This window comes from Lolium rigidum, chromosome 2 (assembly GCF_022539505.1).
Source record: "Lolium rigidum isolate FL_2022 chromosome 2, APGP_CSIRO_Lrig_0.1, whole genome shotgun sequence".
Lineage (NCBI taxonomy): Eukaryota > Viridiplantae > Streptophyta > Magnoliopsida > Poales > Poaceae > Lolium > Lolium rigidum.
Window position 1 is genome coordinate 64,096,259 of NC_061509.1, and position 22,921 is coordinate 64,119,179.

At 48.1% G+C, this 22,921-nt stretch overlaps 2 long non-coding RNA genes across 2 annotated transcripts; both read left to right on the forward strand.

Moving 5' to 3' along the window:
• Nucleotides 1-1,963: 1,963 nt before the first annotated feature.
• Nucleotides 1,964-3,414, forward strand: LOC124686595. Its single transcript, XR_006997873.1, has 3 exons — nt 1,964-2,173; nt 2,369-2,717; nt 3,315-3,414. It is a non-coding gene; the product is annotated as an uncharacterized LOC124686595 (long non-coding RNA).
• A 3,151-nt stretch (nt 3,415-6,565) lies between these two features.
• On the forward strand, nt 6,566-8,342 carry LOC124686596. Its single transcript, XR_006997874.1, has 3 exons — nt 6,566-6,652; nt 7,010-7,261; nt 8,284-8,342. It is a non-coding gene; the product is annotated as an uncharacterized LOC124686596 (long non-coding RNA).
• Nucleotides 8,343-22,921: the final 14,579 nt, after the last annotated feature.

Here is a 22,921-nt window from a genome sequence, read left to right on the forward strand (position 1 = left end):
CGTAATTTAGGGCAAATGTCAGGTGTTAGATATGGGAACCCGAACTGTGAAACCCCCAAATAAAAAACCGACCCGAAAATTCTAATGCCCAGTTGCCCACCGTGAGTCAGATCGGTATATTGTGGGGTGGATCCATTTTTGGCACAAGACATGCGCGTGACGGACACCGATGGATGCGCGGGAAAAGCCGCGTCCTCGTACGCGGTTTATGGATTCCTTGCAAGCACCGGTAAGGTGGGATTTGCGAACACTTACGGAACAAAGTTACGGAATTCACTTACGGGCGCATGCGTGGCATCAATCAATTGGATAGACACATCGTGGTGGGTCCAAGAGAATTCAACTCAAAGAAACAACTGCAGGCCACGTACGTCCGTAGGAAATTTTTCCGTAAGCATCGTCCGTAGACCCAGCATTATTGTGCGAACACTGTCAACGAGACCACGGGTCCACGGCGCCGTTGCCAGTTTCCAAAACGCGAGCATGTCCCCCTCCATATATCAGCCAGCAATGGATTTAGATGACTCCACCACGGCACCACCGAGCTCGTTTCAGCTCCTCCACTCGTCGGCCCCTTCTCAGGCTGCGCCGCCGCCCACCAGACGGACTTTGACGACGACTACCCCCGGGCCATCGATCAGCGCACTGCCTCCGGCGTCTCGCTAGCTGTCCGCCGCCGCCCTCGGCCGGCACGTTACCCAGCCCGCCGTCAGGTGTCCGTGCAGCAGCGAGGCTGAAACCCGCGTCGCTCGCCGTCGCCACCACAAAGAATTCAGCCAGGCGTCCGCGGCCCTCGCCGGACACCCCGAAGACGGCGCAAGCAAGGAGGTCGGATGGACCAGCAGACGCGCGCCAGCCTCATGTCCTGGATGGACGGCTTCACCCGGCGCTTCGGCTTGGCGCCCGGCACGCCTCGCCGCGCCGCCTCCTACGTCGACCGCGTCATGTCGACGCGAACCCTGTCAACCACTCCTCTCAGCGACTACGAGCTCGGCCTGCTGGGCGCAGCCGCCGTCTTCGCCGCTGCCAAGTACGAGGACGGGAGCACTGTCTCCAAGCTCAACGCCACGGGCATCGCCAGTTACTGCGGGTTCGCCACGAGCAAAGAGGTGATCCGCGCGGAGCGCGAGATGCTGGCGGCCCTCCGGTACGAGCTCGGCGGCCCCACGGCCTGCTACACCGTCACCCCGGACAACGAAGGAGAGCCGCAGGACTTGGAGATTCAGAAGCTGGCACCTCTGGCTCAGCTCGCCGAAGATTCAGAAGTTGGCACCTCGCTCTTCGGCGACGGATTCCTGCTGCAGCTCATGCCGTCCGCCGTGGCGGCCTCAGCGGTCTTCTTCGCGATATGCGTTATTTTTGCACTTTTTTCCGAGTGTATTTCTATGGAAAATCTTGTGTTTCAGCTTTGAATCATCATTCTAGAATGCAGAATTTATACTTACTTCGGAGCAAAATCTCTATGTAAAATCAATCTTATGTCTGAACTCTGAATCCCACGGTATGATTGCTGCACCCTTATGGAGCTCTCACAGCGCTTTGGATTTTCAGCCGTCCGATCGAGCTGACGTGGCGCGATCTCGACCGGCCATTTGTCCAGGGCGCAAGGCCCTCCCGCAGACCCACATTTTATCCACGGGTCGTGTGACGAGCCCGCGCGGCCCGTTCATTCGCTCCGCTCTCACCCGCCTCCCACGTCCTCCTCTCCCCTCGCGCCCTCCCATCGCCGCCGCCGCCAGGCTCCTCCCCAATCCCCTTTCGCTCCTCCTCCAATCCCCTCCATCTCCACCTCGTCCTCCAACCTCTCCCTCCTCCCACCTTCTCTGGTCATTCTCGTGCCACAAAAGAGAGCAGCGGGTGGTGGTCGGCGGGAGCAGCGCAGCCGCTGCCGCGCGCCGTGGAACGCTGGGAGGAGCTGCAGCAAGCCCTCTCCACAGCCTACCCACGCTGGCGCCGGTGAAGTAGATGCTGGGGCCTGGCGGAGGAACCACCACGGCGGGAAGGGCAGGTGCACCGGCGGCCTCGATTTCGTGCCGTGGAGAGGTCGTGCCCTTTCTCGGTCGGTGGTGGCGGGGAACGGCGAGCTCTCGCAGCGGCGGGGAACGGCGAGCTTGGCCGCCTCCCATCCTCTCTCTCCGCAAGCTCCTCTCAGCGCGACTTTGGTGAATGCTAGGTTCGTGAGCTCCCCTGGTTTCTCCTCTCTCCCCCCATCATTATCTTTGTCCTTCGGTGGTGGTGGGGAACAGCCGAATAGCTTTCTTATTGAGCTCCTCTTTACCGGTCCATCTTCAGACCTATATTCTCTATTTTTTCTGGATCTGGGTGCCCTTCTTCCATCTCACGTCCACTCTCCGTGTCTCTTTTTCAGGCAGCGCAACAGGCTGCAAGGTCGCGTGGATGGAGATGATTGCGTGGACCACGGCTACGGGGCGGTTCACCATGGGAGACGGCTGAGGGAGTGACCGGGGCGGTTCCACGCGGCAGCGGCCGGCACGCAGGGGTCCACGAGTGAGCAGCCCAATGGTGGTGCGCGGCCAGCTCATGGATGTGGCCAATTGCTAGCTTGGGTCGCTGCTGCTTAGTCTGCTTCTTTTGTGTGCATACTGCATACCACCGCATGGACCACATCCTAGGACAAGTCTCAGCAATTTAATCGGACACGCATCTCCTGCTACCGCTGCATCCACGGAGGTCTCATCGACATCAACATCAAATATGTATGTGCACTGCCTTCCCGGTTCTGTAATTCAACTAAGTTGTAAGACGGGTTGATTGTGGCTGCTTTCAGGTTATTATTTCCTGTATTATGACTTATTTCAGGATTTTGCCAGACGCCTAGGTTTATTTCAAGATTGTGACTTTCAGTTGTAATTTTTTTTTCCTGTATTATGAATTGTTTCAAGATTCTGTCAAAATCCATTGGACAAAACCAACAACTACTCCTAGGTTTATAGTAAATTATTTATTGTGCTCACTTCATCTCACACTAAGTCGTTTATAGCTACCCAAATTTACCCCTTCAATTCGTATTATTCTGCTTGCCAACAAATTGGCAACCATGTTTTCTTGTTTATTAGTACATGGCAAGTTATGGCCTCCTTTGATAGTATGCTAGAGGAAGAATCAGCTTCTTGTGCCTCAGGATCCTACCTAGATTCGAATCACTGTTGTTTTAGGGATATATGATATAAAGAGTCAGCAATAACTCTCATTCATGTGTAGTTTAGCATTATTATATTCCTTCGTAATTAGGCAGGTAGCTTAGTGAGCTCTGAATGTTCGATTTTATAGCCATGTTTTATCGTTATTTTCAGGCCAAAAATTGTATGTTTGTCCTTAAGAAAGCTGCTTGCCGAGGTGAAACTGATTCCGGTTTCTGAAGACCCACATGGCTTATGATGGTTAATAACCGTGATTCAGTCCGTAGTATTCCGAGGTATACTCGAATTATGGTTGTTTGTACCTTTCCGGCTGTCTCCATTGTTTTGGAACATTTCACTGTATATAGTCATACCTATGGACAACTTCTGTTTTCCAAAAAGCATCCACCTTTGATTTTTGGTAAAGATATTAAGCAAAACCATGGTAAGATAACAAGCATCCACTAGACTTGTATTTTGGGATTCTAGATCTGTCCCAGATGACAATCGTTTAATCAACTTGTGCACAGTTTGTGGTTCATCATACTATGGTAAGGTCCTTATTTTCTGGTTTAATCGAATTCAAGCATGTGGATCATGATCTGCTTCAACAATATACTTCCATCCTCTATGATCATTTTTATATCGATGTTTGGTGACAGGAATCATGATTTGTTGCATGTTACTCCATTAACATGTGCTGCAGCCTGGAGGCCCCCTTAACATGTGCTGCATCCTGGAGGCCCCCTGTATTCTCTTAGCTAAATATAAGCTCTTTGATATTCCATCATACCGGTTTCCAATATAAGAACAACGGACGAGATATAAGAAGCAGCTTTAGAACTAAACTTTTTCTTTGAATAACAATTATTAACATGTAAGTTGTGTAGGCAGTAACAATGTGATTAACTCCGCTGATGACAGCTCTTTAGTTTAAAATCTTCCGTGTGTAGCACAAAGAGTCACATGCCTGGGTGAAAAAAAGGTTTTGTTTGTCAAACCTGCTCATGATGGTTAACATGGTTTCTTGTATGCTGAGTTAGTGGGTTGCCATATCTTCTGATGTCTACTACTACTATTTATCCTGGCTAAAAACATGATTGCTAAGCTCTTTTCTAATGATTATGATCCTTTGCGACTGCCCTTTTCTTTCCCAGACATGAATAATTATTCTAAATTAACTTATTTCTGAACTTCTGATATTCTGCATGGGCATTGGCATTTCTTCAGGGATGGTACAAATGGCTATATTCATGCAGGTGGTTCTATTTTAAAAACACTTCTTATATATTGAGATGCTTTTGCAACATAAATTGGTCATACCAAATAATATCACCTAGAAAACATACGTTTTTTTACTATGCTTACTTCTACCAAGGAAACACTTGTCCGTTGGTTGTTCTTGTCCATTTACTGTTCTGTTCAGAGGATTATAATTTGGATGTGTTCTGGTTCTTTTTCAAGGAGTAATAAACAGTTCTTCAGGTCAGTTTGGATCATATGCTATGTGGTTCTTGTTTAGATAACTAACCTGTAGGATGCACAGATTGGCATAAAGAGTTCAGATTGTTGACCTTTTGCAGGCTATCAGGTACGTATCCTCCCCACAAAAAGGAACATGCAGCTATTTGATCTATGAAAGACAGCACATTATGAGCTCCACCTTTTTTTTACAAAAGTTTCTTAGTAGAAAGGGTTAAGAAAATTGGTTAATCATAGTTCATTGGCTGAACCGATCAAGATGATTTGTTAAAACAATGTCCATGCATAGATGAATCATCCTCCGTTGATCATTGTCTTTAACCTTGCTTCTGTAATGTGACAAGCTACGATTGTCCGATCAATGGTTTGTATTGTAACATATCCGATCCACATAACATTTTACCACCTATAGAACTATCAAATTTTCTTTGTTCACTTTCAATTTCATGATTGTGATGTGAAACACACATTCGTTATAGCCGATCCAGTCCATAATGGTTTACCGGTGCAAAAGGCAAATGTTTGTGTCCCGTTGACTCGCATGTCGTGGTTTCGATGATCGTGTTCCCCCTTTTCTAGCTGATCTGTATAGTATAAGGTATATAACAATATGATAGTTACAATTAGGCATGGATGCTATTTAAGCAGTGCTGCATAGAATCCCCTGCATTTATAAGTGTACAATCCCTTGACTGGCCAGTGCGAAAACTTACATTATTTGTGTTTGGTTTATTTTGGTACAGCCAAAGCAAAGAAAAAATCCCACTAATCTTGCAATAGTAGTCTCGAAATTATATTTGACTAAGTGGACATTTATATGATTTTCCCTTGCAGAGATATATATTCATTTTTTCTCTAATTTTTCCTGCCTTTCTGATGGTACTGTGGCATTAGTCCATAAGATACACCTGTGTTTTTTGTTTATTTTTCTTAATTTTTATATTCTTCGACTCATCCGTGTGATCATCAAATGTCTGTGATTCCTTGCAGCAATGGCTTTGATCTGGTACTTCCGTGCACCCTCAATTTATAGGGTTGTTCCAGTTTTCTCCTCTGCTGTGCACGGAGTATATGGTACAATATTGTTTCTACGGTTTCTACATAGTGCTCAAGCAATTTCTACACAGTTCTTCTACATGATTACCAAGCATTTTTTTCACCCGATTTCTGTCATGGGTTCTATTATCTATTGGAATTCCTGATGTTATTTTCGTTTTCCATTTATTGGCTTCAACGGAATCCATGGAACCGAATTTGGTGTAAAATCGTTGTTGTTTGCTGTAATTGGCTCGGACAATCTATTCGTGCTTACATTTGTTGTTTACAAACTGTTGACTAGCGTTTGTTTTGCAGGTTGCGCTGCTGTTTGGTATTGAGGTTCTTTCTTCGCGTTGTGCTTGCCGAGTCTCTCAGATAGCTATATGAGTTACATTACATTAGATTATCTTCAAGGAAAAGATTAATGGTTTATATATGTACTTCTGATCGTGTCCATCAAAAAGATGAATGCATTTTTTGGTATGTCTGTAGGTCAACAGTAATTATGGTATGATGTCACAAAAAATAAGAGGAGTTCAGTCTGACAGAACACAGATGCTATGATGCTATCTCTCTTTTTTGGCACTGTTCCACTTGAAAAATCAACATTTTTGCTTACCTAAAGGATCGCTGCAATTTAAATTACTATAATCAACCGAATGATTCTTGGTTGTGTTCTTTCGCGTATCCGCCGTTCTGATCTCTCGAGCACGTTAGATCTTTTTTTGTATTTTTCTTTAATTTGATTTTAGGGCACATCACTCGTGCTTATTTATACAACATTGTACACAGTAAACATGTCCATTAGAGCTAGATTGTTAGCTACCCGAGCAGAGATGAGCTCGATCAGTTGGATGGTGTGTACGGATCGAATAGGCCAAAAGGCAGTATCAAAGTTGGCCTACAGCTAGGAGACTCACCTCGATAGTGCGTAGCGGGTAGAGTGACAGGGACGCTACAAGACGGACAATGAGCACAAGCACCTCAAATAGGTGAAAATACCATATCACATAAGTTAGTTAGAGTTTCTGAAATGTAATGCCTCTCAATTGCAGGTGAAGTTTAATTTGCTCATTTTCACATAGTACATAATCGAGTTTCGTTTCTCGTAAAATAGGTATCCGTTAGTCCGAAGTATGAGTTTTAATCTCCTCAAGTATGTGCCATAAAATATTTTTGGTGTTTGGATGAAAGAGCATGTGTGCCTTGCTTTTTTAGTTTTGTGACAACCTATTTCATAGAATCAGACTATTGGTCACCTGAAATATTTATGTATGTTACATGTACTGCTCTTTCAATGTGTATGTGTACCGAGTGAATTGATGTTGTTTTTGGTCCTCTGTTTTCAGGGTCTATTTTCGCTGCACCAAACTAGATGGACGAAGCTAGATGGTCCAGATTATCTTTCAGCTCTGTGCCAGGGCCTTGTGCTTAAGCTTATTGTGATAGCATCAACGCTGCCTTATAATGATGTTTTTTGTCATAGTGACGTTGGAAATGTAGGCTTACCTGTGGCTTATTTTGGTCTTCTTAACAAAGCTTAAGACATCCTTTTCCATGAGGAGGTGGTGCGAATTTCACGGGGCCGTGTGCCAAATCGTGTAAGTTGTACAAAAAACACTATATTTGGTGCATGTTTCCATACTGAATTTTTTTTTGAGATGCAGATAATTGTACTCTATATTGACGAGGAATTTATGTAGATAATTCTATGCACAAGTCAATATTGCTTGCTATATAAATAGTGTCTTATATTCCATATAAATTATTGATGTCACGGCGTGATCACTTAGGTTCTTACTGAATTTTTTTACATGGAAACTATCCTAACATTCTTCTTACCAAATCTTAATGTAGACACAATAAGTGTGAATACTACAGTATTACTCAAATGGAAGAAAATCTTCTCGAAAACTCCAACGAAAAGAACCAAGAATAATAGGAAGATTTTGAAATACCTTTTTATCACTGATTTGTATAAATGCTAACCTACCATGTTTCTCAGCTTATTACAAAATGATAAACAGTGTGAAATACGGGATCGCAAAATTGTAAATCGTTGTGACCTGATCAAAATAAAAAAATGTAAAACCAAAGAACCATATTAACATTTTGCCACCTGATTTTCATCATTGTTATACAAACTGTAAATCTCAGGATGTCTCCAAAGGCAAATGAACAGGGAAAAGTTGTGGCTTGCATACCTCTGTTTTTAGAAGTGAGCTAGACCCATCATTTTTTTACTAAGTTGAGTTCTATTTGTTCCATCGCTACGCACAATGCATAGGAGAAATTAATAGTTTTAGAAACACAGCCAAAAACACATTGCTACATGTCTATCTGTAATATAAGAGTGTACCATTTTCATTTACATTTTGTTTTCTAATTACCATTTAAGAATTGAATCCAAGGATCGATACCAGTTGTTTCTATATTTCATTTTGGAATGACTAAATCATGTGTGTTCTTCATTTATAGCTTAGTTAGTTTTATATTTTTATGCACACTTAATATAGCGATTGCCAAATCGCTTACCAAAGATGGGGAACCCATGCCAAAGTCGGGCTCCTGATTCACAAACTTTTACCCTTACCTAATATGATCTATGATCCTTTCTTACCAGGTTTAAGCTATGGATGTCGGTGAGATTCCATCCAGGGTCATGATCAAGGCGGCATTCACTTCCAAAGTCATTCACAACACCATACCCACCAAGGGCGAATAGAGAAGTGCCGGTGACATTCTCTCCGACAACATGTCATAAACATCATTCCGATGGAGAAGTCCGACTATACAACCAACAACCTTTGACATGTGGTACTAATGACAGTTTACATAGTGTTTTTAGCTATCGAATAGTTTTTTTTCCATTTGATGTTTTATTACCGTCGATATCTATAGATGCTTAATATAGTACTTTACAAACTATTTACCGGAGCCGCGAGCCATGGCAAGCCCCAAAATATTGCTCTACTTCCTCTGTTCTTCATTGATTTCATCCTACCGACTTTGTTTTGTAAAATCCAAAAATCGTATTTTCATTTTTCACCCGATTTTCATCATTCTTATACAAATTGTAAATCGGTGCAAATTTTACGGGGTCGTGCGCCAAGGCGCACATTTAAATCTAGTTATTCTACTAGAATGCATAGTCCCTGATGTTTGTGGGCGATTTGTACCACTATATTTACAACTGACCACCTTTCCCAGCATCACACTCAACCGGACGGGAATGTAAGTATGCACTACCATTGTTAACTGATGCAAGGTGCTCCCTCGTGAAATTATACTGGAATTCTGTTTTGCCATCCTCGGTTAAGTTAAGAGTAGATGCGATGTAAATATGCAAGGTGCTTTCGAGAGTTTGCAATTCATCAGCTGTGAGCGTTTAGCAGAACATTTTAGCAAAACTTTACTTATCGGCGAATCTAAAAATTAAGTGGCTAGGGGCTTCTTCCAATGGGAAAGGCAAGTCGCGTGGTACACGTGATAAGCTACTCTCAAACAAACAATGCGAAAGGCAAAAACCAAATTTTGATTTTTTTATCCCGGCCACTTGATCACCAGGGACAGGGAAGGAGAGCAAGACTTGGAGATTCAGATGCTGCTGCCTCAGCTCGCCGAAGATTCAGAGGTTGGCACCTCGCTCTTCGGCGGGTGATACCTGCTGCAAGCTCATGCCATCCGCCGTGGCGGCGTCAACGGTCTTCTTCGCGTTGTGCATCATTTTTGCACTGTTTGCGGAGTATACTTCTATCGAAAATCTTGTGTTTGAGCTTTGAATCATTCTAAAATGAATAGAATTTATACTTTGGAGCATATTTCTGTGTAAAATCTTGTGCCTGAACTCTGAATTATTCTGAAATGCAGAGTCCCTTTGGAGAACACGATATCTGCTCTTTTGTGGGCGATTTATTCCGCTATATTTACAACTGATCAACTTTTCCAGCATGACACTCAGCTGGACTGCTATGTAAACATGCAGTACCATTCTTTTTTTGAGCAGCATCATAGCACTTTATTCATTCAGAATAGAGGATACAATGCGAAGACCATCAGGTGGTTGAACAAACCAAACCTGACGTCCCAAACTGAACGAAACAACGGAACGAGCTAGTCTATGAGCCTCAGTATTTGAAGCCCTATTCTCATGCCTAAACACAACTAATGACATGGATCTAGCCGTAGCTTTCACCTCATCTATGATCATACTATAATTCCCAGCATAATTATTCTTTAAAGTGTTTACAACTGATAGACAGTCAGACGCTATTGTGACCTTGTCCGCCAACAGATCCTGCGCCAAAGCTAGAGCCTCTCTTCATGCTAGAGCCTCCAATGTTTCTGGATCCGTAATCCCGTCGATGATCAGCGACGAAGCTCCTAGAAAGGAGCCCTCCGCATTTCGACAGATCGCTCCAACCGCCCCGCCTGGGGAGGACTTTCGCAGCGCCGCATCCATGTTGATCTTCACACAACCTATGTCCGGCGGAAGCCACCTAGGGTGAGCAGTTTTAGGGGCTGCTACCCGTCTCTCGGTCGGCTTCAGGACCACCAGGTCACGGAGATAATTCTCGACGAAAAGGTGGGTAGACAGAGGGCTTTGGAAAAACTCTTCATGAATCATTTTCCTCCTTGCATACCAGATTGCCCAGAGTGTTACCGCAATCCGGGCAAAATCATCAGCTGACAAGGATTCTGTCATCTCCGCCAGCCACAGACGAGCTGATGGATTGTCCTGCATGCATACGTGTTCCGCGATGCTCTCATCAGCGAGTGCCCAAACACAACGAGCCACGGTGCAGTCAATCAAAGAGTGTCGCCAAGAATCAGCAGCGCCGCACAATCCACATGCGCTAGTCTCTGCCATGTTCCTCCTGCAACGGACATCTCCCGTGGGTATCGATTGGTGCGCCAGGAAGACGCGGATCTTCGGCGTAACTTTTGCAGCCCATAATCCGCGCCAAGCCTTGCTTTCTCCCGCAGAATCAGAAGGGGCCGACCGGCCCTCCAGCCAATCTTCTCGGCGCCTCTTAGTCTGAACCAGAAGCCTGTACATGGACTGGACAGTGAGAACTCCGTTCTTGTCATAGTGCCAGGCCCACCTATCTTGCATGGAACGGGTGCTCAGAGGAATCGGATCACCTCGACGTCCATCGGTATAAACCACTCGGATAGAAGTTCAGTGTTCCACTTCGCCGTCGTGGCACCAGTGAAATCCGACACCCGCATAGGCGGGTCAGCTTGCAGACATGCCAAAGGGCGTAGCATATGATCTCGGGGCAGCCAGTTTTGGTTCCAGGCGTGAGTGCCCTCTCCCGTCCCAATTCGCCGGATCAAGCCCTGCTTCATTGCATCTCGCCCTTCGGCGATCGCCCTCCAAACCTGGGAGGGATGCGATCCTAGAGGAGCATCTAGGAAATCCGTGGCTGGGTAGTAAGTAGCCTTCAAAATCCGAGAACTAAGGGCCTCCGGATTCTGGAGTATACGCCAGGCTTGGCGGGAGCAGTACCATTCTTAACTGATGCAAGGTGTAACCGGAATGCAATATAAACATCGAGGAATTCAGTTTTGCCATCCTCGGTTGAGTTGAGAGTAGCTGCAATGTCAATATTCAAGGTGCTTTTGCAGTTTTTAGTCATCAGCTGTGACCCTGAAGAGCATATCCAAAACCGCAAACCCCATATCCTGCTATTCAGGCCACCCCAAACGCGATCTGGGGTCGAAAAACGGCCGCGCGGTCCAGACGCGCCAAACACGGCGCGCATAATTGTTATCACCAGAATTTGACCGGATCAGAGGTGGGCCGCGATTGAAGATGGGCTTGAAGAATATACATGGAAGAAATACATGAATCGGCCTTGTATACAAAGTTTGGGCTAGTTTGCCCGTGTATCTGTACCATAGTAGGATACGTGTCGGTTAGATAGAGTTTGGGCTCGTGCCCGGTTGGGATTATTCCCACGTTAGAAAGTCTACGGACTATAAATATGTATCTAGGGTTTATGAAATAAACAACAATCACGTTCACCACAAACCAATCTAGGCGCATCGCCAACTCCCTTGTCTCGAGGGTTTCTTCCGGGTAAGCATCATGCTGCCTAGATCGCATCTTGCGATCTAGGCAGTACACGTTTATTCGTTGTTCATGCGTTGCTCGTACTGAAGCCTTTTTGATGGCGAGCAACGTAGTTATCATAGATGTGTTAGGGTTAGCATTGTTCATCGTATCATATGCTGTCGTCGTGCAACCCTTAGACGTCTAGCCGTCCTTACACCTATCTTAGGTGTAAGGGCGGCACCCCGCTTGATCATTATTTAGTAGATCCGATCCGTTATGATTGCTCCTTGTTCTTCAAGGATTAGTTTAATATATGCATAGTTAGGCCTTACAAACGGGTTGAAGGATCCAGTGGCGCGTAGGGTGTAGTTTGCTAGCCCTAGACAGGATGTTCCGAGGATCAACTTCGTGTTGGTTTTTAGGCCTTGTCTAGGGTCGGTTTACGATCACCGTACGTGGCCGCCAGGCTCAATCACGAGTAGGATGTTCCGATTATGCGGTGAAAACCCTAAATCGTAGTAGGTCGTTTTAGCTTTATTTTGATCAAGCAGGACCACCATCTGATCGTACACCTCGTACGCATCATGGGTGGATCGGCTCCTTGAGCCGATTCACAGGACAACCTGAGAGCCGATCGAGGCTCGTATTTAATGTTTACGTGTATGCCATGCAGGAAACTAAGCGAGGCACATCCAACATCTTCCTGACCAGGTATAGGTCAGGTGGCACGCCCTTGCATCAGCATCGGACGTGCGTGCCGAGTCTTTGCGGGCCGTCGCTCGGAGGAGCCAGGGCCAGCCGCAGTTCTGGGAGCCTCCCGGCTCTACTGTGTTGCCCGTCGCTGCTCGCCGGTGGGTTTCTGACCGCAACACATTCTGGCACGCCCGGTGGGACCATCTTCGACATCAACCGCATCACCATCTACATCCGAGATGGCGGAAGGCACTCCGATCAAGTACGAGGATCCGACCGAGGAGCTCAAGAAGAAGCATGACGAGGTCAAAGCGATCCTCGAAGCCGATCTCATCGGCTCTTTTCACGAACCCGCTCACATGGTATCAGGTGGAAAGGGTTCTCACCTGAAGGCGCGCTCGATGGAGTGGACCTGTCCGCCCCGTCAGAAGAACGCACTAGGTCGCTGCGTCAGGAGATTAACTTCATGGTGGCTCATTCGCTGCACCGCCATTCTGAGAGCCTAGTGAACACTTTGGAGCGTGTCGCTCTGCGCGTGATCCAGGAAATCATGAGCCATCAGTATTCTCCGTCAGGACCAGCTCTGGGGACTCACCAAGGAGAGATGCCACTCCAGTCCCGTCCACCGCTGCCATTCGCGTTGGCAGCACCAGAAGTGCCGAATTCACCGGCATACGTCGTCTACAAGATCGGTGGTGACCCTAGTGACTACCAGTTCTTGCATGAGGCGCCTAAGGAGATCCCTCACGGATACACGTGCACATACGTGCCAGACTGCAGTAACTGGGCACTCACGAACCAGGCTGCAACAGCAGGGACTTCCGGAACAACAGGAGGAACTTCGGGAATAGATCTCGAGAAGCAGACGTGGCTAGCTAAGTATGCCACCCCGACAAACCTCCAGAGCTCAGCTCTTGCAGTTGGCTCAGATTTGGAAAAGCAAGCATGGCTGGCTAAGTATGCCACTCCGGCAAATCTTCAGAGTTCGACTCCTGCAGCCAGCACCGCGGATCAAATCAGTACAATCCTGAGAGACCAGTTCGGCATGGTGCCGAAAAGGAGGACAATCGGCTATTCCAAGTCGTACCCCAACGAGTACGAGTTGATCCCGCTACCACCCAAATATCGGCTCCCTGATTTCTCTAAGTTTAATGGATCAGATGGTTCCAGTTCTATCGAGCACGTGAGCCGATATTTGGCACAGCTGGGCACGATCTCAGCGTCAGATGAGCTGCGTGTGAGGTTCTTCGCACAGTCCCTCACAGGATCGGCTTTCGGGTGGTACACTTCACCGCCACCGCATTCAATCCGGACTTGGAAGCAGCTTGGAAGAACAGTTCCACATGCAGTATCACTCGAAGCTTCCGAGGCTGGCATTGCCGATCTAGCGCAAGTACGACAGAAGCGCGGAGAAACAGTGTCAGAATATGTCCGGCGCTTCAGGACCGTTAGGAACCGATGCTATTCGGCTCATGTGACTGAAAAAGAAGCAGTCGAGTTGGCGGTGGTGGGTCTCGCATCACCGATCAAGGACGTGGCCTCCCAAGCAGACTACCCTTCACTGGCGCACATGGTGCAGAAGGCTGTCGGCATATGAACAGCGCCACCCAGATGTGTACCAGGATAAATTCAAACGTGCGGTGGTCCTGGTTGAGGCAGATGAAGATCAAGACTCTGCGGGAGATCAAGAGGTAGCAGTGGCTGAATGGACTCGGGGGGCAAGCCTCGAGTCCTGTAAGTGGGTCAAGCCACAAGGTCCTCCAAGAGGGTTTGACTTCGATGTCACCAAGGCTAAGCAAATTTTCGACCTCTTACTTAAGGAGAAGCAGCTAAGGTTACCCGAAGGCCACAAGATCCCCACGGTGCAGGAGCTGAACGGAAAGCCATACTGCAAGTGGCATAACATGTTCACCCACGCCACCAACGACTGCAGGGTGTGGCGTCGCAGGTCCAAATGGCGATAGAACAAGGGCGGCTAATTTTCAGCCGGTACGCCATGAAGGTCGACACACACCCCTTCCCCGCCGTTAACACGGTGGAGTGCACTTACCCCGGAGGGTGTCGGCCAGGATTCTCGTTCAATATCAACATGGTAGGACCTCGGGCACCACTGCGGTAAGGACGGAGACGAGGGCAGCTGCTCTCATAGCAAGGACACGGAGGAAGCCGTTCCACGCGATCGGCTCCGTCACGATGGCAAGCGCTACATCAGAGAGGGAGAAGTGAGGAACGTAAGATATCAGCGACCTCTCTCTGATCACCTCCTCAACAAGTATGTGAGTCAATATGACCAACGCCGACGATACAACGACGATGATGAAAGAGATCGTCTGGCTAGGGACGCCAGGAGACATCGTTGGCATGATCGCGACGAGGAGAGATATGAGCGCCACGCCAAGGAAAAGTCGAGAGAGCAAGACGACGTGGATAGGCACTGGGACTGTCCCTTCTTCGACACTCGCTGGGATTCAGGAATGAGCCGATTGCCTACAATCGGCAACTGTCCAGAATGTAGACAAAAGAAGAAGGATGCAGCTAACGTGTCCGTGTTCAAACGTCTAGGGCCTCTCCCGCCTCGGAACAAGCACGTTGAGTCCTCTCGGGTAGAAGATCTCGAGGAACTAGAGGACGATGATGAAGAAGAAGACAAGTATCATCGGCCAAGGTGGTGCCCTGATGGGCTCAGCCGTTCCCAAAAGCGTAGGGTTCAGCGACTACGTGGTTTGGAGGAAGCCGAAAGGTTATACCTGCACACGTTGAGGAAGGCGCGGCCTGATCTGGCCGCTAAAATTCAGCGAACCCTGGACGAAGAAGGTCGGCCACAAAGGAAAGAGTGGCGCCCTAGACAAAAGAAAGCCGATGATGAGACATCGGCTGGCACAAACATGGTGTTTATCCTTCCAACGGAGTTTAGTGCTCCAGGATTAGACGAAGCACCTGTGGCACAACTTGACTGCGGCCCACGGCCGGTTATCTTTGAGAAGCCACGAGAAAGAAGCTACAAGCATCTGAAGGCCCTGTACTTGCGAGGCTACATCAATGGGCAGCCTGTCAACAAGATGCTCGGTGGACACCGGAGCGGCGATCAACATTATGCCATACTCTATGCTACGTCGGTTGGGACGCTCTAGCTTGGATCTGATCAAGACCAATGTGACACTGAGCGATTTCAACGGCCAAGCATCTGACGCACAAGGTGTTCTGAACGTGGATCTGACCGTAGGAAGGAAAACCGTCCCTACGACGTTCTTTATTGTCGACATCAAGAGCACCTATGCTGTCCTACTAGGGAGAGATTGGATCCACGCCAACTGTTGCATTCCATCCACGATGCACCAATGCCTAATACAGTGGGATGGAGATGAAGTAGAAGTCGTCCACGCAGATGATTCAGCCGAGATTTCAACGGCTGGCATGAACGTTTGGGAGACATCGGGCCAAGAGCCACTCCCAGGCATCAATTTCGACGACTGCGAGCGCATCGACGTGACAAAGGACGGGGTTAGGCTGGTTTTATCCACCGGCCTGACCGTGTAACAAGAGCAACATCTATGGACAAACGCGGCGATGCCGATCCATGTGATCGGCCCCAAGGATCTATGGAGGAACATTGCAAAACCTTCATTGAGCAATTCAATCAACATGGAGGCCGATTCCAGCAATCGGCCAAAGTTATCTTCGCCATGCATTCTGCCTAGGTTCAAACATCGATCTAATGGGCAATGGGTTTACGTCGGCTGATGAGTTGGAAGAAGTCAACACTGGTCCTAACCGAGCCGACGTTCACATATAGTGCCTTGGCTAACCACAGAGCCGATATCAGCAGATACCTGGCAGAATCAGCTCGGGGGGGCACCTAATCAGATGAACATGTGCGATACATGTGCAGTGAAACATTGGGGGCCGATAGAAAAATCGGCCCGTAAAAAAAAATTCATGATGTACAGCCGATGCACGGACATCGACTTTAGAGCTAAGGAACAAAGCCGATGCACGGCCATCGACTCTAGTACAATTACACTTCAAGACACGGATGGCCTTCTGCTTCCTGGAGGGGGTGGACATCGATGGTGGCAAGTGTGGCTGGCTCTGTGTGGTGGTTTTCTCAGCTTTGCGCGAGCATAGGTCCATTTGTCTGAACTGTGTGTCCTCACCACCGTTCTCGCCTTGACTGAGGCTCGGGGGGCAGCTGGTTTGGTGAATGCTCTGTTTTTAGAAGCCGATTGGGGTTTCATCGGCTAGCCCGCCATCATAACCCTCTTCCAAGGTGGTGAGTTGTTGCAAGAGAAGACCACTAGAGCTGCTGAAAGGAATTGGAAAGGGAAAGCCATCATCATCTACACGGTCAGGGCCGTTCCTGTTGATACAAAAGATAAAGCAAGGCGCTATGTTCGAACATTAAGGAGTAGTTAAGGATCACCTTCAGGACTAAGACCATAGCATGGGCGTTGGATGAGGTTGTTTTGAGTCTGTTGCAGTTACGAACCTGCGCGATTGACATCTGAGGTTCATGTGGCCGTCGGTTTGAACTGCTCAAACGGCGATTTGGGGATTTGAGTTTTGTTCTTTCAGATAAGTCGCAGGTTACCATTTGAAAAGACGATAGAATTGGCCTTGCTTGCGTTTTATGGCGAGGGCCGATGCTCTGCCATCGGCTCTTAATGTGTTGACTCACTTTAATCGGCAAAATTGGAAAAGGGACAAAATCAGCTGAGAAATGTCTTCTTCATTAATAAGAGAGGATTTTTACAATGAAGAGCCGATTGCTCAAGAAAGGAAGAACAAAAGAAGAGCCGATTGCTCAGGAACTACTAATCCTACATTGCTAATCCTCGCTGGCCTCATCGTCGGCATCGAAGCTGCCGTCGGCGCTACTTCCGGAGAATTCCTCGTCGCTGCTGCCCCAGCCCTCGGCTGGAGCCTCTTCTTCCTCGTCATCATCATCATCCTCGCTGTCCGCCCAAGCGCGGAAGCGCTTCGCCGGTGGATAACCAGCGGAAGAGGAGGAATCATCCTCCTCCTCTTCCTCTCCTTCCTCGTCATCGTCATCATCCTCGCTGTCCGCCCACGCGCGGGAGCGCTTCGCCGGCGGATACCCGGCGGAGGAGGAGGAATCATCCTCCTCCTCTTCTTCCTCTACTTCTTCTTCTTCCTCCTCCTTGTCGGAGGAGGTGGGGTTCGCCCAGGAGTGGAGGTCGTCTTCACTCTCGCTCTTCAGCTCCCCTTCGATGAGGAACTCGAGGTCGTCCTCTCCATCGGTCAGAGGTAAGTCACCTTCTGACCCGACGAGTGCTTTGGGTGGGCCATCTGGTATGTGGTCAAAGTTCCACTCCTGCTCGCTCGAGGAGGAAGATTGGAGGGAGAGGCATGAGGAGATAGAGGAAGAGGAAGACATTGGTACAGGGAAAGAGGGTTTTTTGGGTGCTGATGGACAGAACAGAGCAAGGGGATGAAGTGGCGAACCGTTCGGCACAGATAAATAAAGGGGATATAGTGGAGATTCAATGCCACAGCAGTTTCCGAGGAAGTGGTGCCCAACAGAAAAGAAAAAAAATTTTGCCAGGTCACGCGGAGAAGTGGAGGAGGCAAGGCATCATGATGAAGGAGACTGCGACGGTTCTGCTCTGCCACGACATGACCCGACGAAGAAAAAAACAGAGTGATTTTGGAATTGTCATTTCCAAAACCAGGGGGGCATGTGTTATCACCACAATTTGACCGGATCAGAGGTGGGCCGCGATTGAAGATGGGCTTGAAGAATATACATGGAAGAAATACATGAATCGGCCTTGTATACAAAGTTTGGGCTAGTTGCCCGTGTACCTGTACCATAGTAGGATACGTGTCGGTTAGATAGAGTTTGGGCTCGTGCCCGGTTGGGATTATTCCCACGTTAGAAAGTATACGGACTATAAATATGTATCTAGGGTTTATGAAATAAACAACAATCACGTTCACCACAAACCAATCTAGGCGCATCGCCAACTCCCTTGTCTCGAGGGTTTCTTCCGGGTAAGCATCATGCTGCCTAGATCGCATCTTGCGATCTAGGCGATACACGTTTATTCGTTGTTCATGCGTTGCTCGTATCGAAGCCTTTTTGATGGCCAGCAACGTAGTTATCATAGATGTGTTAGGGTTAGCATTGTTCATCGTATCATATGTCTGTCGTCGTGCAACCCTTAGACGTCTAGCCGTCCTTACACCTATCTTAGGTGTAAGGGCGGCACCCCGCTTGATCATTATTTAGTAGATCCGATCCGTTATGATTGCTCCTTGTTCTTCAAGGATTAGTTTAATATTTGCATGGTTAGGCCTTACAAACGGGTTGAAGGATCCAGTGGCGCGTAGGGTGTAGTTTGCTAGCCCTAGATAGGATGTTCCGAGGATCAACTTCGTGTTGGTTTTTAGGCCTTGTCTAGGGTCGGTTTACGATCACCGTACGTGGCCGCCGTGCTCAATCACGAGTAGGATGTTCCGATTATGCGGTGAAAACCCTAAATCGTAGTAGGTCGTTTTAGCTTTATTTTGATCAAGCAGGACCACCATCCGATCGTACACCTCGTACGCATCATGGGTGGATCGGCTCCTTGAGCCGATTCACAGGACAACCCGAGAGCCGATCGAGGCTCGTATTTAATGTTTACGTGTATGCCATGCAGAAACTAAGCGAGGCACATCCAACACCTTGCCGACCGGGTATAGGTCAGGTGGCACGCCCTTGCATCAGCATCGGACGTGCGTGCCGAGTCTTTGCGGGCCGTCGCTCGGAGGGGCCAGGGCCAGCCGCAGTCCTGGGAGCCTCCCGGCTCTACTGTGTTGCCCGTCGCTGCTCGCCGGTGGGTTTCTGACCGCAACAATAATAGTATATTCCCGAATATGCTGTTATACGGGCCGTGTTTGGCGCGTCTGGTCTGCGCAGCTGTTTTTTCGGCCCGCAAACAAAACCAGATACAAAGGTTTTGCAAAAGAACACAATCTAAATTATTACACGAATTGATATGACAAATGCAACAATAATCCGACTTATTACACGAATGTTTACCTTCATACATTACAAACAATACAAATTGGAACAAATGTTTTCGAATAATATGAATCAAATGGTACAATAATAAGTGGTACAACAACAAATGAAGCAAATAACAAATTGGAACACAAATAAATCCTAGTTGTCGTGCCTTTGCCAATGGTGGCGAACAAGATCTTCCTGGAGCTGTGCTGCATCCTTGTCATTCTCAATCTGACGGTATGTTTCAAGGAATGCTTGCACAATATCTGGATTTCTTTCAGGTTTGACCCGGGTGCCAACATTATCAAAGAAAAAAGGACAAGTTCAAACCCCTCTCATCCTTAATGATCATATTATGTAGAATGACACAGGTAGTCATGATGTCCTTCAGTGTGTCCATATCCCAAAATCGGGCAGGTCCTCGGACTATTGCAAATCTAGCTTTCAAAACACCGAAAGCTCGTTCTATATCTTTTCAAGCTGCCTCTTGTGCTTTTGCAAACTCAGCTTCAGCTCTGTTCCCTAGCTCTCGGATAGTTTTCACAAATATGGCCCAATCCGTGTATATACCGTCGGCAAGGTAGTACCCCATTGTGTACTCCCTCCCATTGACGGTGTAGTTGCAAGCCGAGGCATCACCTTTAGCAAGCCGGGCAAGAAGATGGGATCGATGCAAGACATTGATGTCATTGAGTGAACCGGGCAAACCAAAAAAAAACTGTGCCAAATCCAAAGATCCTGCGATGCAAAGGCCTCAAGAACGAATGTTGAATCGCCGCTCCGACCACAATACAAACCTTGCCAAGCTTTTGGACAATTTTTCTATGTCCAATGCATACAATCTATGCTTCCTAGCATGCCCGGCCACCCCCGTTGTTCGTTCTCGGCCATTAATCTTGCGGTGTCTTCGTCATTGGGAGCTCGAAGATATATCCGCCCATACACGCGCATCATAACCTTGCAAAAACGCCGGACGGACTTCAACGTCGTATCCTCGCCTATGCGAAGATACTCATCGGCATAGTCCGCCGGAATGCCGTATGCAAAGGTGCGCATGACGGCGGATATTTTTTGGTGCGCGTGAAATCCCAAGAGGCCGGTGGCATTCCTTTTGCGCGTGTTTTCCTCACACATTGCGACAATTTTGTTGAACAATGATCGCCACATTCGGTACCGGCGGCGAAACAGATGTGGCGGGTATGTCGGTACCTCGGCGAAGTAGTCGTGCATGAGCAAGGTGTGGCAGAGGGCGCGATTCCGCGGGATGCACAACCGCCCCATGGCCGAGCCCTTCCGCTTCCTCGGCCGCACATCCGTGGCCGCCGCCGCGAGTATCACCGCCGTCTGCTCGAGGTCATCGTCGAGCAGCTCCTCCAAGTTGGAGTCGTCGGAGGAGGACGAATCCTCCAACAAAAATAGCGCGCACGGGTCCATCTGCAAAGGCGCAACAACCTCGGCGAACAATTAGAGCTACGACGGCAGACCCGCGGCTGCGACGAGCTTGGGAGAAGCTTACTGGCGAGGCGGGCGCGACGGTGTTGATTCCGGCTGATTGGTGCCCGATTCGCGCACGCTGATGGGCGGAGCAAACGCGGTGGTTCCATTCCATAGGATAGCATGCGCATAGCAGCCATTCCATAGGATAGCATTGAATGGATCAGAGCGAACAAGAGGGAGGTGAATGGACGCTACACAAAAGTGTTTTTCAGATTTTAGGCAAGGTAAAGGTGATAGCTTTAGTGGTGGAGATGTTCCTAGTATGATCCTAGGCTAGTGCAACAAGCAAAGGAACCAAGCAAGATAGTAAAGTTGAGGAGTGGGACAACCGGAGGGCGCGGAGACGAGGCGAGGTTTGTTTCCTACAGTTCCTCCCACAAAAGGGAGTACGTCTGCGTTGAGGAGGTGCTAGCCTCACACAAGAGGCTAGACGGCCACACCACGAAGGAAGGCCTCACCTTCTTTCTCGAGAGAGCTCCACAAAGGGGCTCCCCCTTCTCCACTAAGGCACCGGTCGAGGCGGTGGTTCCTTCACAAGGTTGGGGCGAGCTCCACAACACTAGGAGGCTCCCAACACCCTATGGGGCTAACACAACTCCAAGCTAGCCTCCATAGGAGCACTTCTTACAAGATCCCACCATAGGAACCCTAACACCAAGGTCCACTAAGGACTAACAAGGATTCACGAAATCTCTCTTGGTAGAACTATAGATCGGGATCTCCTCCACCACTCCACAAAGTTTGGGCAAGATTGGTTGGATGGTTGGGGAGATCCTCAAGGATTAAGCTCAGCAACAATGGAGGAGAGAGAGAGAAGAGATAAAAACGAGCTGGGGAAAAAGGGGCCTTTATTTAGCCCCCCCCCCCCCTCCCAAATTCAACCATTATGTGATGTCTCCGCACGACCGGTACTACCACTTTGGCAAGCGGTAGTACCGCTCTAGACTTGAAACCTCCCACAGAGTTAGCCACGTGGACTTACAGCGGTAGTACCTCTTGCGGTACCTCTTTGGTACCGCAAAGGCCTCTGTAAGTTTTTGGCTTGAGTTACGGTACCTAAGCGGTACCAAAGCGGTACTACCGCTCACAAGCGGTACTACCACCCATGGTACCGTAGAGGTACCGTAACGGCCTTTGTAAGTTTTGGCTTGGGTTACGGTACCTAAGCGGTACCAAAGCGGTACTACCGCTCTCAAGCGGTACTACCGCTCTCAAGCGGTACTACCTCTCATGGTACCGTAGAGGTACCGTAATCCTCTCTGTAGGTTTTTCAGTGCAATTTTCCAGAGCGGTACTGCAGGGCGGTACCAGTAGGGGTAGCGGTACTACCACTCCTAGTACCGGTAGTACCGGTCATGCAGACTTCTTTCTCCTCTTTTCCTCTCCAGCCATGTTACCTCGCGATACACACACAAAACCAGAAAACCTATAAGCTACGCTTCAGTCCTCCGATCATGACGTGTTCAGCGAGGTCACCGTGCACTTGCAAATCTAAAAAAAAAGGATGTACCCAGTGCTGAGAGCTCCCGCACTGTGCGGGGTCTGTGGAAGGTGTTAGTGGCAAGCCTTAACCTCACGAAGTGCAATGTGAGGAGACCGCGACTCGAACCTGGGACCTCTCGGTCACAGGCGGTGAGGCTCTACCGCTGCACCAGGCCCGCCCTTCTCGTGCACTTGCAAATCTATCAAGGACAATCTTTGTACACGGTGAGATTCATTCAAGTATTGTTATCAAACACACAAAACACGGAGTATAGACTTCGCTCTTTCAATCTCCTCCTTTTTGGTGTTTGATGACAACACAAGAATTTGCAATGGCATAAGATGTTATGATAAGGTTCTTAGATTTGCAAAAGCTAGACGGAGCTCCCCCTAGACGTGTGCATAATTGGAATATGCATTTGAATACATATACACACATCCTAGAGAAACAACTCCCCCTAGATTTCACAAATCATGCACATATGCAACAAGGATACTCGACATATTCATATAGCA